This window comes from Capsicum annuum, chromosome 10 (assembly GCF_002878395.1).
Source record: "Capsicum annuum cultivar UCD-10X-F1 chromosome 10, UCD10Xv1.1, whole genome shotgun sequence".
Taxonomy (NCBI): domain Eukaryota; kingdom Viridiplantae; phylum Streptophyta; class Magnoliopsida; order Solanales; family Solanaceae; genus Capsicum; species Capsicum annuum.
The window spans coordinates 115,038,089-115,054,280 of NC_061120.1; positions in this window are offsets into that span (position 1 = coordinate 115,038,089).

A 16,192-nucleotide genomic window follows, 5' to 3' on the forward strand; every position below is an offset into this window, starting at 1 on the left:
CCCCCCCCCCTCCGCCCATGAAAAGGCTCTGCTGCAATGGATGGCAGAGGGTCTGTAGTACCCGAAGCACTGGAGTGATCTAGTAGTCGGGAAGGGGCCTAGAAGTGCCTACTACTACACCACACTACACTTGGCTCTACACATTTACAGAGCTAACCCCTGTCCAGTGCCTGGCAGAGCTAAGGGGGCTTTAATCCTTACTCTTTATCCCCATATTCGCCCAAGCTTAACGAGGCCTTACTTATTCAGGGGGGAGAGAGAAGCCTCGAAAAGCATTGTTGAGAGAAAGATCCTTGGCCCCTCTTCATTCTCTACAAGGTTCCAAACCTTTCTTCAACATAGGTGACAATGAGCCAGGCAGAGATGGAAAAGATCAAACACGAGAATAAAAAGCAAGCTCGCCTTCCTTTTGGAATATTTTGATAGACAGGGATGAAAAAAGTGGACAAAACAGACTTGCATTTCTCATCGAACAAATACAGGAAAAGAATCAAATTAAAAATGCTCCTAATCCAACCCCTTCTTTCGTAGAGCCCGTGTATTGTAAGTGATCCGAACCTGCCCAGAGCGAGCCTCCTATACAGGCAAGTGAAGTTGGTGAGTCGTATGATGGGCAACTATCTCCTGCAGTTCAGAGAGAACTTAGCTGTTAGTTAGTACCCCCTTGGTTTTGGGGTGGACCTTTTCACTCTATTTTATTATATACACTTAGCGAAAAGAATGTTTTTTGATACACCTAGGATATGGATTCTATATGAACCAATGGATCGTGATAATTCGTTACTACTAGCAATGACTTCCTCTTTCATTACTTCATTCTTTCCATATCCCTCTCCTTTATTCTTAGTTATACGTCAAATGGCACTCAGTTCATATCTTTTAGTTTGATTATTGACAAGGTTCAAAGAATGGGTGGGCCATTGATAAAGAATCGATGAAAACCACAATGCTAGCAAATGGCGGGCCTCCGCTTTTCTTTTCATTAATGAAACCCGCCAGTTATTATTATTATGAACTCAAATAAAAGGACAAAAAATTTGGATTTAGAAGGCTTGTTCAAAAGAAAAAAAGACGTGGGTGGCATTATGACTGGGGTGTCAGTTAGAAAGGTTCAACCAATGTTCATTCAATCAAGCAGCATTCTTTTTTCTTAACTTAATGAGAGGGATAAGAGAATTGTTTCTATGTTTTTCTCAGATAATGGGGATGCGAAAGTGAAGCTATCGCGCCTAAGACGAAAGGCTCCATTCGGCTCCATAGGTGGCAGGCTCAGAACAAGAGGATAAAGACAAGGGGGAAGTTTAGTTATTAAGTTCCTTTATTAAGAGAAGGATAAGATAAAGAGAGGAAATAGTTATATATAACTATTATTTAGTTAGAATAGTGACCAATAGCTAAAGAAAGTGAAAGAAGTAGAATCAATCCATTCATCTGGAAAAAGCTTTTTGCTTTATTTAAAACTTATTGAACTAGAAAAAGAAGCACTTTTTAGCAGGCTTCCAGCTTCAGGGGCTTGATCAGGATTAGAGGATGCTCCTTGGCTCTTTTGCTTCTTTTGAAGATCATGTCGAATCGCTCTCTCATACTCCTCATAGGTCAGCCTTGGTACCACAGAGGTCGTCGCCGCAGATGAGGGTGGATTCCAATTTGCTTCATTATCTTTTTCTTCATCAGCGACTGCTACTCGAGCCTACCCTTGTGCGAGTGACTGACGGGGGAAAGTGATGGCTCAGGGAGGAAAGGCGTAGTGCAGACTTGGTTAATCACGTAATCATTGTGGAGTACTGTAAGTGCACAAACTTAGCAAACTTAGAGAGTGTGAGAACAAGAATTCGAGAATTCACTTTATCAAAAAACAGACTGACTCTCTAAAAAAGGAAAAAGCTTTAGAGTTTTCTCAGGAAGCTTGCCCGCAACCAAGATAGGGAATTGCTTCCATAGAAAGGCAAGAAAATACGCTCGAGCAGAAGGACTCACGCTCAGTGATTCAGGAAGATTGAAGAACAGTCCTGGTTGCAGCAATCCCAGTCCTGCCTGGCGCGAGCCATAAGAGTATAAATTCACGAGGCACTCCCTATCTCTGCCCCTTCCATGGGGCAAAGGCCTTAGGAACGTAGGAACTTGGTGGCTATTGAAACTATCCTAACTTTTCTAACGGGAACTGAGTTGACTTGCTAGGGGTAAGGCTGAGGATCCAGCATCCCAACCTGAATTAGAGGGGAGATCTAATTCAAAGCGTGGGCTACTAAGGAAGGACCCTTTCCATATTGGGGAGACTCTGAAATAGTGTTTTGGAATTCATCGATATCGGAGTATAAATTTTTCAGGTACTCTAACAGATAGAGCTTTTTCTGCGGCATATTGAGAGCCATATAGTCTCCCGCCAATCAAAAATCCCCTAACATTATCAGGTAGGCCCAGGATCTCTAATCTAACTGCACAAATCAAATCAAAGCATTCTCCAATAAGGGCATCATGAGATGTAATGGGATCTCTCCTCAGTCTATGGTCTCGATTGTGGGTGGGAAAATAAATGCTACTATTACTCTTTTTCAGCTTGAGAACCAATAAAAGCTGTGAAAAAAAAGAATGGCCTAGAGGGTTTATATGGATTGCAGTGCACCGAGGACGATGTGGAATAAATGAGGATATTTAATGTTTTATGTTTTCTAAAGAGTCAACGTTTAACGAAGGCAAACTAAGGGCTGCCACATGTCCCGTAAACTGCTATTGTAACAGGATCTCCTACCATCTATCTATCTCTTATTGGGAAAGCACTTTTTTTTATCGTTTAGTGTATCATTTGACTCCACTCAATATATCATGCCCATCAACAGACCCACTGCAGCTGTACCGGCAAAGTCAACCTAGAATATTCAGTCAGGTGTTTTCAATATGAGTACACCTAGAAATAGGCTAGCCCTCATCCTCTTGGGATGCAACCTTCACCTAGAAATCGGCTAGCCCTCATCCTCTTGGGATGCAACCTTACCCCCTCGTAACTCGTTTTACCATACTCCAGACCCCCGCATATCAGAAGGGTGGATTGACCGCACTGATTAGATTGTTTTCCTCATCTAAGAACCGAAAGCAGGGATTCTTTAATCCTACCAAATTCTCACTTTTACTCGAGCAGCAGATATGAGACCAGTAAGAGCGGATTCAAGACTTTCAACCTAATTCGGCTCGTACTCACATTTGCCCTAATCAATATAGAACCGATAGTATGAATAGGAAAGTCTATATTAACTAGCCATAGGCTATCCTAAGAATGATCACTATAATAAGGAAAATAAGGATTACCCTCACTCATAGAGGATTCGATAAGAGTCTATTGATTTTAGTGCACTATCCTTAACACAGGTAAATCGGTCTTTCTTTTTATCATAGGGTATTCATGTGGAAGAACTAGGCTAGAAAAGAATCCCTTATTCATTCATCAATTTCATTGCCTCTTCCCTGTCCTACGTGTGGACGAAGACCGAGACTTCTCTAAGATCCTATTCGATGGTATATTCCTCTTCTATTGTTCTTAGACAGATCTCTCACTCTTGATGAAGAAAAATACTTCAGCTTTAAAGATTCGATCTTGTCTTTACTCACCGATTCCTTTAATAAGAGAATACCCGGAATGCTTGGTACCCTTTTTCTTGCTACTGGTTTATTCCTATCCCACTTCTGCTTTCCTCACTCCCCACCTTAAGAGTTATTGCTTCAAGTAAATTTGCCTTGCTAGCTTGCTCTCTATTATTACTATACAGAGCGGGGAAGAAGCACTACAGAAGGTCATTACTATGTTGGATCAACTACTTCGATTGGAGCATTCTGGTAAGCTTGATCCTCGGGTTAGGTTCTTTTTCATTGGCATGTGATAGGGCGGGGTGGTCTACCGGTGAGAGCCAGACGAGAAAGACGTAAATGGCACTAATCTAATCTCAAGAACTCTGATTCAACCATTTCTGTGTCGCTGACTAGGGTTTCTCCCCCTCTGGGGAATCCATAGAAAGCAAAACAATTCCATAAAGTGACAATTTTGCTGTCCATCTCGATTCATTCTCTTTTTTAGTCTGATTATGGCATGTGTCACGCTCATCTATTCTATAGTCAAAGAAGGAGCCTATCCTTAGCAACGTGTCATGCCCCGATTGTCATCTCTGTCTTTGTGTATGTCTGAGTGGGACATTTCCTCATGAATTACCTTTTTCGAGGCATGATCAGGGGGGCATACGAGTTTTTTCTTCTTTTATTTGTGTTTATCTGAGCACCACCCTAGCAAACTATTGGGTTGAGGGACCCATCCCAGACAACTTTAGAGTAGAGTCACTTCCAATAGCTTCAGTAAAGCTCCTAAAATACGAGAAATAACAATCGGTGGAAATTTTTGTGGTTGGTTCTTGAACCGATTCCATTTCAGGTTCCCAAAAAAAACAATGAATGGACTCTTTTTGGGGAGGTTGAGGGAAGGATAAAGCAGTTAAGGCAGGATATCATTATTGTAAGCCTCCTTCACTGCATTAGATTAGCGCCCTATTGATCGTGTCTTCAAAGGGTTGGAGAAGCGTTAAATACTCCTTTAGGAAAGAACTCATTGCCATCTTTACACCTTACATGCGGCATAAATCGCATAAATAAAGTAGAGGTCACAAGATGACCTAAAGTCCAGAAAAAACCCAATCTCCCCCGGGAGTGCTTTCGAGAACACATGTACCGGTTATTGCATCAACATCTTCTACAGATAGTTTACCAAGAATAGCAAAGGAGATTACACCGAGAACTTTTATTGCTAAAAGAGCTAATTCAAGTGCAGTACTTACTGTAACAAGAACAACGTGAACTAATTCTCAAGCACTTGCAGTGACAATATGGTATTCTCTTCCACGCTGCCTTTTCCTGATGAAATTTCTAGTGGGGTTTACTCTGGTATAGGTGTGAACCATATTTACAGAGAAGCAAACTCTTCTGCAGATTCTATAGCTGGCTCCTCCCTTTCAAGTTTGCATGTCTTTCATTCTGAATTGCCTCCTTTGACTCGTGAATGCTTGCGTTTAGATAGGTTAGATACTTCTTATATTAGGAGAATTATTGTAAAGGAGTAGTAAGGGAGTGAAACCCCGATCTAATCTTACACGTGTAAGGACAGTCCTCTGAATAGAGTCCATTGCATCCCACATTAATCGATGGGCAGCCCTCGTACATTTAGCATAAACCGTTGAAAACTTGAAATTCTGTCCACTCTGAGTGGGCAGAGCCTTATTACCTTATTAATAGGAGGGATGCAAGGAATTGATGGTACGAATGCCAAAGCAAGTGAATCAGAATAAGCCCTAGCCCAGCTACTAATTGGAAAGGTTTAAATAAGAGTGTGACTAGCGTCTTTCGCTCTCTCTTATTAGAAGAAGGAAAGGGTGCAACCCCACTCACCTTGAAAAAGTAGCTCTTTCAACTAATCCATACTTTTCCTCTCCAACCATTCAAGTGGCCCAAGGGCCACCTCAATCTTATTCTGTTTCTGATCCTACTTCAGATTCTCTTTCAGTTGTGGAAACAAGCCCCTATTCCTATCGGTTGAGTAGCCCAAGCTCCTTAAAGCGTATTGTCCCCTCTCCTATGAAAGTAAGAGGTTGATGCACCCAGCTACCCGAAGTAGAGCTTTCTTTGTCCCACCTTTCCTTACTGACTTTCCTAGTTTAGATAGAGTATTGAGAATCATGTCAAAATACACCAAGACCTGGGCCCAGGTTCTCTTTCTTCAAGAAAGGGTAGCTTTAAACAACCCGGTTCCAAACACATCAAGCAAGCAAGCGACTCCCCTTCCTAAGCATACCCGTCCATTAAGGCATTCTTCCTTCTTGCGTATGTGTTATAGCTTATAGCTCTAAACCCCAATTCATTGGTGAAAAGAGTTGTCACCTTTAAATCATCAAAAAAAGAAAAGAAGGAACCGCTCAAAAGGGACCACACAACAATGGCTCATAACTGGAAAACATAACAACAATGTCTCGTAGCTGCAAAAGAATAGCTCCCAACTGAAAATTTCCCTCGATCACTCTCTAACAGAAAGCCATTTTCCCTTTTGCAAAAAGTTAACTTGGACTTCTTTCCTAAGCGAAGGTTTGGACTACATGGACCTAAGCAACCCACTGGCAGGGGCAACCTTTCACTGTTGGAAACTTTGATTTAGATTGGTAGTATTCTATATAATCTTTCCTAATTTTGAAATGCACTCAATCAACATAGTTTCCACTCATTCCTTCTCGACCGCCTCTTTTCTAGTCACTTTTGATCAAATCTTTCTTGTGATTTTCTATTCTCTTATGAGAAATGGTTTGCTTCGTTTGAGCCATCATCGCTTAATGCATGTAGGGGGGCTAGGGCTTTTCCCTCACGACCCCTTTTAAAGGAGAACCAGAAGAACAACAATGAACTCAAAGCTAATGAAGGAGATCCGCAACTTAAACAAGGTAGACGGGATCTTTCCTACCCCTTTCTATTTTGACTTCTTTGAAAGGTGAAAAAGTAAGAAGCTAGACCGACTTGCTCTTAAATTAAAAGCAGCAAGAGAAGTAAGTAGGCTTTTCTCCGCAAGAACAATCTTGACTTTCTTTATACTTTATAATATAAGGCCCTTTAAACGATCGTAAATGGCCTGAAATATAACGACCTATGAGAGAGGGGTTTTTAGAAAAGAAAGCGTACCAATCCGACAAACAAATCAAAAATAACGGCTCCTACATAAATACAATAGAATAGAAATATTGTCTTTCACTAGAATGGACCATACAAATAACATCTTTCTAGCCGCCTAAAGGAAGTATTCAAAGATAAGATAAGGCTATGCGCACACAAGCTAACTTTACGTATGCAGTTAGTTCTCAAGTGATTCCTTCGGATCTTACGTGTGACCTTAGGGAGCTTGTTTTGGCAGCTACTCTCTTATAGTTATGTGTCCTGGTTTCTGAGTTCTAGTTCAAGGAAGGGCAAAACGGGACTCACGGGGGTTGGGGGAAGCCTTCCCCCAGGGAAACCTAATAAAACTCATTCTAATACTTGAGTTAAAGCTCCTACTTCGAAGTAAGCCTATGGGTTGTTTCGAAGCTTATTAGCTAAAGAGTACTTGCGTGTTAAAGAGGGTACGTGGATTTGAGCTACTAAGTGGAACCAAACCATGAAACTTTCCATTTGCACTCTCCTAGGGTGCAATTGTAGGAAGCTCTATTAGCGAATGCAATTCCCCACCCGATAAGACTGATCAAGCCCTGCTACTTGGCTTGGAATCAAACTAGCCTATTATGCCCTTTCTTCATTCCTATATGGACCCATATTCCTATGTTCTTCCAATGTTTACTGTATTACTGGGATTCCTATTTACTGAACCATATCAAAGAAGCTACTTTCTTTCTGGCTTTTATACCCAGGTATAAAGGGATAGACAGTCTAAGAAAGTGCCAAGAAAGAACACATACCTATAACTTTTGGAAGGTTTGGAACCCTTTAACAAATTCACCAGTCTGAAGTAAAGAAGTGATCGATTCTTTAATCTTTAAATTGCAAAAATAATGAAATGGCTGTTTTATTGCCAACCCATCTCTTTCTTTCAACCAGATGCCATGCGTAAAGCATCTATCTCTCTTAGGACCTCACCTTCATGACCTCCTGATGGAGGAAAGACTGATGTCATGGTTAGTAATCAAATCTGGAATCTCCGACAAAACATCTGAGATTGGACAATTATATAGATGAGAGAGTGGGATGGACCTTTCTCTTAAGGGTCGAAAAAAGACCTGGTTGCTTTCTTTCCTGGGAAAGAACAACTCTACGGTCATACTTCAATGAGTGAGCCTCAACCTAGACATCAAACTCCTAGCTCTTGAGCTTATTTACTATTGAAAAGGGTACTGTTCGTAGCTTGGCCTTTTTCGATTTCCTATTTAGCGCTTTGAATTCTTCTGTTGTTCCTGCCTAGCGTTGAGGCCATAGGGCTTCCTTATAAATAAGTTCGAATTAGAATAAAGTAACGGTTTAGGAGAGACTATGCGGAAGCCTTTTTTTTCTTTTTTAGCTTGCTTTCCTACGTCTCTTACAATGGCTTGCTTGCTAACGTAACGAGCAGAGGTAAGGCGCCTAGTTGAAAAAGCCGTAATCAGGTTACCCGATATAGAATAGGGCTCAGTGCAATAGTAAATCTAGTAAATATAATAAGAGAAGAATTAGAATAAGAAAAGCCTAGCCTTTCCCTTACCGACGAGTGAGTACCCTTTTTTCTCATTTTAGTTGAGTTGGTGTTCAATGTGCCCCATGGGTACAAACAAGATTGAAAGGGTCAACAATCCCTTACTTTAGTAAGCAACCTCAGTTCCTTTACTTGTTAAAGTAAGCAAGTCAACTCTCTTACTTGTTCTTGTAAGCAATTTCTTTCCCGTACTTTAGTAAGTAAGAATGCAAACAACCATCTCTCCGCAGATAAAAGACTAGAGTAGGCCTCATAGAGATATTGACATTCGGGTTCACTGATCTTGAAAAACTAACAGAGATAAGGTCGATGGCTTGCTTTCTTGTAAAAGTACGGAAGAAGGTCACTGAGGTAGAGTCCATAGGCAAACTTCTTAGGATGTCTTTGCCCCTGGTTCCTTTTGAAGACCCATAGTAGCCGCAAAGCACAATTCTGCGCACTCAGAATAAAAGAGTGAATTTCCATAATTAGTTTAAAAGTGTCTATGAACATTAAAAATCTCCTTTCTATGGCTTACAACTTTCATCGCCCTTATATTTAGCTCTCCAAAGAGCAATTCTTCTCAAAAGGTGCTGACCATTCTAAATGTGGCTTCAAAGTTATTCTTTCTAAGCGCGGATTCAGTTGATTAACTGTGCCACCTTCCTTCTACTAGTTGAACTGTGCCACCTTTCTTCTACTAGTTGATTTAAGCGCATCAACCACAAAGAAAGCGATGACCTATTCTCTAGCAGTAGCAGGGGCAATCCTAAACATCTACACCTTCCATGGGAATTTAGGAAGAATTCCATTTCCTTAAGGAATCAGTCCTAAGAGCGGCTACGACTATGAGAGCAGTTATCCTTCTAACCTTAACACCAGTTACATCCTTCTTCTAACATCGGGGATAGGAAACTTGGTAGGAATGTTGGAGGGTTCTCGGCAGGTAGGTTTGATGCTAGCCTTGTTGCCTTGGCATTGGCTGATTCAAGACATACTCGCAAAGGTGCCATCTTTCTTAAGTGACTTTTATAGACCTTTTTTTCTAAAATATGATAATTTCATTTTTGAGACCACTGCGATAAATGAGCTTTTGAGACTCCGTTTTGTTAATAGGTACTCTTTCTTCCTTACTTTAACAAGTAAGCAAGTAAACTACCTTCACGGTAAAGGATCATCTGTCCTATGAAAACTCATAGCCTCGATAATGGTCTAAGGCAAGAAAGTATAATCCGTCACGTGTGCCAAGGAGATATCGATTGACATTGAATTCTTTCCTCTTGTTTTAATGTGAATTGACTCTGCTTCGGTCACTTTCTTCGTAGGTCCTTAAGCAACTCCTCTTGTCACTAGTCACTATGCCCGATGGTTAGCAGGCCTGTCTCTTGATATAAATAGTCATTCCTTTCTTTCCTTTGTTAGAGAATCACCTAAGACCGCTAATGTTCCATCTAATTCAAGAACAAGCCCTTCTCAATGTCTCGCCTTTTGCATGTGTTTTCTTTGAAATTGGAATTCCAACCAAGTTCCCTTCCCAAAGAAGGAACACGTTGGTGTGACCGATTAAAGAATAAGGACAACTCGCAATGGTACTATGGTTAGTTGGAAAGCCTTTCAAGCCAATCTCTTGATTCACATTCATGTGAAACCGTTGCAACCGATCCTGCATACCAATCATCCGCCGCTTAAAGTAATGGCCAAGGTTTCTATGGATTCAGTACTGTGGAAAAATAGTGTTGTGGGCAATTCAGTGTGTAGTGTCACCCTTGGGACACTAGCGAGTCCGTCCGTAAAAATTAGGTCCATGAAGCCAGAGTGCTGTTGCACGAAACGACTACCCTTTCTTAGATACTCCAAGCCACAATCTGTATTGTCCTTGAACCTAGACCATGGAAGGTTGGTTATAGTCCCATTCTATTAGTGGGATCCATAGCCCGCGGGTCTTTCCCAAGCCAGCAAAGAAGAAGGTAGTCTAGGACTACCCTAAGCCTAGAAGAGAAGTAGGTAGGACTTTCAATTACAATGTCTAGGTTGGGGAAGCCGCCTTTCGCCTTTCTAAAGCCAATCGATATCGGATTTCACCAAGCCAACTACCACTACCTGGGGATTTCTAGATCCGCTCTAAGATAGCATTAAGATTCCAAACTCCATGAAACTAGGAGATTGATTAGCTATAGTCAAATCTCATGACGGTGATCAAAGAGCATTAGCTACGATACTACAACCTCTGCTCCTGACCCCCAGATCAAAATGTTATGATTCACTCCGGTGCTACTTGCTGGTGGAGGTTGGGAGTATCTCAACTATGAATAAGAAGTCGAAGAAGCCCTAGATCTGCCTCTTACTTACCTACTTTCCCAGACTAGCTAGTCAGGGCGAAGCATTCGTCAACATTAGTAGTTTTGGCAGGATAGACTCATGAGATGTGACCTCATGATGGGTCGATGGGAATGGCTCGTGATCATGCATTCAATCAATTTCCCTTGGAAACTTTGGAAACGATGGTCAAGGTTTGCCATAAATAAACAGATAAGTTTGATTCAAGCATCCGAACAAGAATACGGTTCAGATACCCCAAACAAAAAGCCACTTAGGATTTTTGCTTTTTCTATCTCGAAGGGCGGGTCTCGTGACAACACCTTCCTCTGCGGTCTCTATTCGTAGGAATAGAATTGTCCAAGTAATTGCGTCTATCACTGAAGGCAGCCAAGAGTCACTCAGGGCTATTATACTTGTACTACTCAGCTGTTATAGTCTATTAGAGTGTTTGAAATCCCTGAATCCTGACTCTGTACGGAGCAGTAGGCTTGAGTTATAGTCTGTATCCCGTACTACTTGTCTGGAGTAGGAAAGAGTTTGATCTTAGTTTCCTAGCAAGTCAAAGGGAGACCACGCGGGTCTTTGTTATGGTTTGCTATAGTCTATTAATAATTAATAGGTATAATAATCCTTCTTGTCCGGTAAGCAAAAGCAAGCAAGGGAGCCTCTGGCTTTGTCCCTTCGTCTAACCACAACACAAGCTGTGGTATAATCTGTCTATACCTGACTCGGTTCAGTAAGATAAAGATATGGTTTGATGTGTGAGGCCTCGCTTCACTAACTAAAATCGCTTCCTCGTGAACTCCGTTAACTAGGCGCCCCTCTCAAAGTAGTCAGTCTATTCTCTCATGGAGAAAGCCTTACTCTTGTTTCATTCGAACTTAGCCCGCAGGAGTCAAGGGGTTGTAGGGGCGACTTCCAGAGATGATTACGGTGAGGGGAGATGAAGAGAATTCTTCCTTCATGAATACCGACTTCACCAACCCCTAACCCAGCTAAATGGTTTGACACCTGCATTTAAACTAACTTACCATATATTAGTATGCTAGTGTGCGGTTGAGAAAGCATATAAAGTATATAGAGGGAAAAGGTTTTCAAAAAGCCATTCTCGGTGATGACTTGTTATTGCTGATGAAAAGGTTGCAAACGTGTATACGGCCCCCTGATAGAACTGCGACCTAACTATATCGGTTGAAAAGTAGCTAGTCTCTGACAAAGGTGCTCTTGAGTTCACTAAGCCATTTATATGCGATGAAGGTGGAACGGATTTATCTCCAATCTCCTTTCACCCAATTACTCAGTACTCAGTAGCAGCTCCCGTATTCGCGATTCGCGAGGATTGAAAATGGATTTCAGACATTATGAACAACAATAACTCGACATTCTCAAGTTCACCAATTGAACAAGTGCGACATATCGTCACAAAGTAGTACACTCAAGTGGACTCCACCTAATGGACGGATACAGAGATAGTATCCAGAAAGATCTTGGGATTACATTCGTCAAACCAAATATCTTTAGCAGTCACAAAAGAGGTGACGGGGCTCAAAGGAAGTAAACAAGTCATCCTTTGAAGCTAAGAACTTTTCATCTTTTATAGGAAAATCCCCTTCTCTAGTCTCGGGAAATTGAGCGACCCATCCACATAAGCACAAGAATTTTTTTCTCGAGCAAATCATTCTTCATCGCATAAGCCCATGACAAGTCATTTCCAGATGCTTCTTTCAGAAGAGCACGGGAAAAACCTATGGAATCCATTGTACTAACAACTAAGACCCGAAAGATCATCTAAGTACTGAAAATCGAGACTCAAAACTAGTCAAGAAGTCTTAAGCTTAACTCAAGCAATCACTCAAGAGAAGCCTGATACGTAAAAGAAAGAAGAAGAAGTTCCATCCAATTTCGATTTTCAATGATAAGAAAGCACTTGATTCTGGTCATAGAAGGGCATCGAGATCAAGGAGACCATGAGATCAAACTGGACGTTCCCGATTTCCATGGTCGATTGCATCCTTGCATCCTGAGGACTTTGTTGATTGGCTAAGTAGCGTAGAGAAGTTCTTTGATTGGAAAGAACTTCCCGAGTTGAACGAAGATGAAATTCCTGAGGAAAAATAATGAATGCTTTCTCGACGCTGTAGATCATGCATGACTGGCTTGTCCAAAGGAGATGGGAAGTTCTTTTCCCCTTTTTATAGGCTTTGCTAGGATGATGTCTCGTTCTTCATCACGCTGCCCATGGCTGGATAGGGGTAGCGCCATAGACCATCTCTTTGGCTTAGATTCGTTTCATGAGCGAGGGGGCTAAGCGCATACACGCTTCCTTCGGAACCTGACTCTATCTTCGACTACCAAAAAGAAAGCGAAGGAGAGCCACTTTTTAATAGTATAGAGTAGGACTGAAATTCCAAGCCCTCCTAGCTCAAAAACCACACACAGACAAACACATGAAGGCCCCTAAAACCCATAAATAATAGACTAACAAATATACGTGACATACACTTCTTGTGTGAGGTTTTCATCTTAATGAATCAAAGTTGTTTGTAAAATGCTACTTTTCTTTCTGCAACAAGTAAGAGTACTTTTTCTTATCATACACTCTTATGAATGAATGAATCAATAAAATGTGACTCCACAAATAGTCCCCCTCCACTCTTTATTCAAAGACAGAGGTACACATCATAGGAAAATACCCCAAAAATAGAAAGAGAAAGAAGTAAGTAAAAAAATAGAAAATACTGCTAGATGGCAACCTAATCGAGTACGTCATAATTGAGAAAGGTAAGCCCCACTCTACTGAATTGGAGAATTCCAGAACACGTATCAGAGAGTGCTCCAATGGCAGTGGGGGCATAATTTAGAGAATTTCGACGATTAGAAAAGAAAAAGAAGAAAGTGTTTAATGAGCTCGAGATAGCTACCTGATAAGAGGAAGGGACGCCAAGTACAGTCTTTCTTTAGTTCCAGCTTCCCGGTTACACCAAAGCACACTAGTCAACACTGTACTATAGCGCTTACACCTGTGAGTTGGCGAAATAATATCGTATGTTAATAAAAGACCTGAGTTGGCAAAATCAAAAGAAAAGCTAACGCTAACTAAGTGTTTAGTTACCATGCCCAAAAGCCCCATGCCTTTCTTGGTTGGATAAACAAAACCAATCGGCTATTTTAGACAAGTCTCTTTTTTTTTGGTATACCGCTCTGCGAGCAGAACGAATGAATAGAAATCATTCCGAATATCATGAATATCCTTTTCCCCTTGTCTCCATCTTTCATTCGTTCTATGATTCTCCTTTCTACCCTTCTTTTTACTACCTGTCTCTTGTCTCATTTGATTGGCTCCTTGCTTTGGTTGGCGGTTGCAGCAGCTTACACATGGATGATAATTTTGCTGGAGGAAGGGGCTTTAGTTTGACTAATTTATTTTCTGATTTATTTGGAAGCAGTTCCCCTACAAATTCCAAAGCCGATCTCAACCAACCGGCCCTGGACTCTCCTAACCCTGGTGACCTATAGAGGCTCCTATTGCTGAGCCTTATCATCTATTACAGGAGGATGGAGAGAGGATAAGGGATCTCAATGAGTGCTTTTCCTTCTATACTTTTAGGTGTCCCTTTCATGAGCATATTTCCTCTGATATTCTCGAGGCTTAATTCCAAATGGAACTAAAGATAGAGGAAGCCCTTCGTTCAGACAGAGTGCAAGATGCGTCTCTTTTTGAGAAAAGGCACCAGATTAAGGGGGAACTCTTCTATCCATTTGGGAAGCCATTATCCTTGGACACTTACTTAGACCACCTATCTCAAATAGAAAACTATGGGACCCACCGCAACCTGCCTTATAAAAGGGTTTTGAAAGCGATTGCTCGGCAGGATGTAGTGCTGGGCTTTAACTCAATCAAAAGAAAGAGATACTGGAAGAGCTCTTCTTTGTCATATTTTTCGGCGGCATTCTTCCTTCTATCTATTCGAATTATGGAACATTAAGCTCATTCTGCTGAGTTAACCTCCCATCGGGTCTACGCACTCTTTGTCTTTGTTTTTAGCATCGGCAATTGAAAGAGAGTAGGAGCCCATTCTATTATCTCAGAAAGAAAGTCTCAACCCTTTGGTACACAAGTAGGCCCTAGATTCTCAATAAGTCATTTAATGAACTAACTATACTTAAAGAATCGGATAAAAAAGGAGGTAAAGAATGAAATATTCATAAAAGTAGTCCTTACATCCCTCCAAAAGCATAATTAGAGTCTCTGACTTTAATATCTAGTCTTGTACTAATAGATTGCACAGTGCCCAGTCCTCTAAGATCTATTGAATGAGTAGTCTCCAACTTCCGTATTCTCCTTCCTGGACATCCCTTCCATTTAGCTCTCTAACTAAAGGAATGAATCTCCTTCTAGTCCTTAAGCAGAGGAAAAATGCATAGCTTTATTGAATCCTGTGGTAATACGATTTCCTCCCTCACTAGTATAGTAAAGGTACTCTATTTGAATTTGATTAATAGGCCCTATCCCTAGTTCAAAGACTAAGTGATTTAAATATCTACCTTTCTACCTTTAGCACCTAAGCGAGTGCTAATGCTAATACCAACCTTTTTGAAATGGAAGTGTAGGTGTGTAGGCTCTCCAACCTTTAAGAACATCATGATTAAGATAGCTGCCTTCAGAAAGTCAGTCTTTGGGTACTACCTACCTTTATCAACTAAGTTGATATAGGACTGCCCTTTCTAAGCCCGTTTCTGTAGAAATCTTAGGACTAAGATTCCGTACCTAGTACAGTCAATCAGAGGCTTAGACTATGTATGGATATAGATTACCCAAGATAGGTAGAGGAAGAGGAGGCAAGAACTTGCTTGGCATGAGATTTCTACGACAATCCCATGTCTTCAGGTAGGGTAGCATTAGCTATCCTAGGTTGTGAACTGGGTTCGATCAGTGCTATTCTCCGATCATAGTTCTATTTAATGGTTGATTTATTACTTCGTAAGCTGAGTTTAGGCTATCGTGTGAGTCCCAGAGAACAAACTCAGGCACCTTATACCCATTTGGAAACTGATGAACTCGGTCGATCCAATCAGGGTATGGTTTCCTAGATGGCAGCCTCATTCAGGGCCTGACATCAATTCCAAGCTGCTGTAGCGCCTCCACCATGTAATTTCTTTTCAGATCCGATGGTCTTGTGGAACTGTTGTGGCGGGGAATGCCTCTTGTTGTGATGCTTGCTGCTCACTGGAGTTCGTGGGTGCACTAGAAGAAGGAAAGGAGCGAAGTACCTGAGGAATTGGCTTTCCATGTATCCATTCCTGGGGGATAAGATGAAGCTATAACCTGCAAGTACTAACTAGTTAGTAGGCTCACACTTCGAGGAGATACGTTCTTTTTCTAACTAATTACTTTCAAGTAAAGTACTGGACATAGAAAGACTTTACTTAATAGAGCAAGGTAAGGAGTAGTTAGGGTAGCCGCAATCAGTCATGATTCCCATCCTTACTGGAAATATCTATCTTCCCTTTATCAGTCTTTTACTTCTTTCCTAGGGAGCAAGAAAAGGGCAGCCATTAGCTCATCCGTAGCTTGCCCCCAATTAGTAAGTAAGCCTTCGGTTACCGTGGTTATTTTCTTTGCCATAATGTCAGCTCAATGTCAATGACGGTGAAGGAAAGATG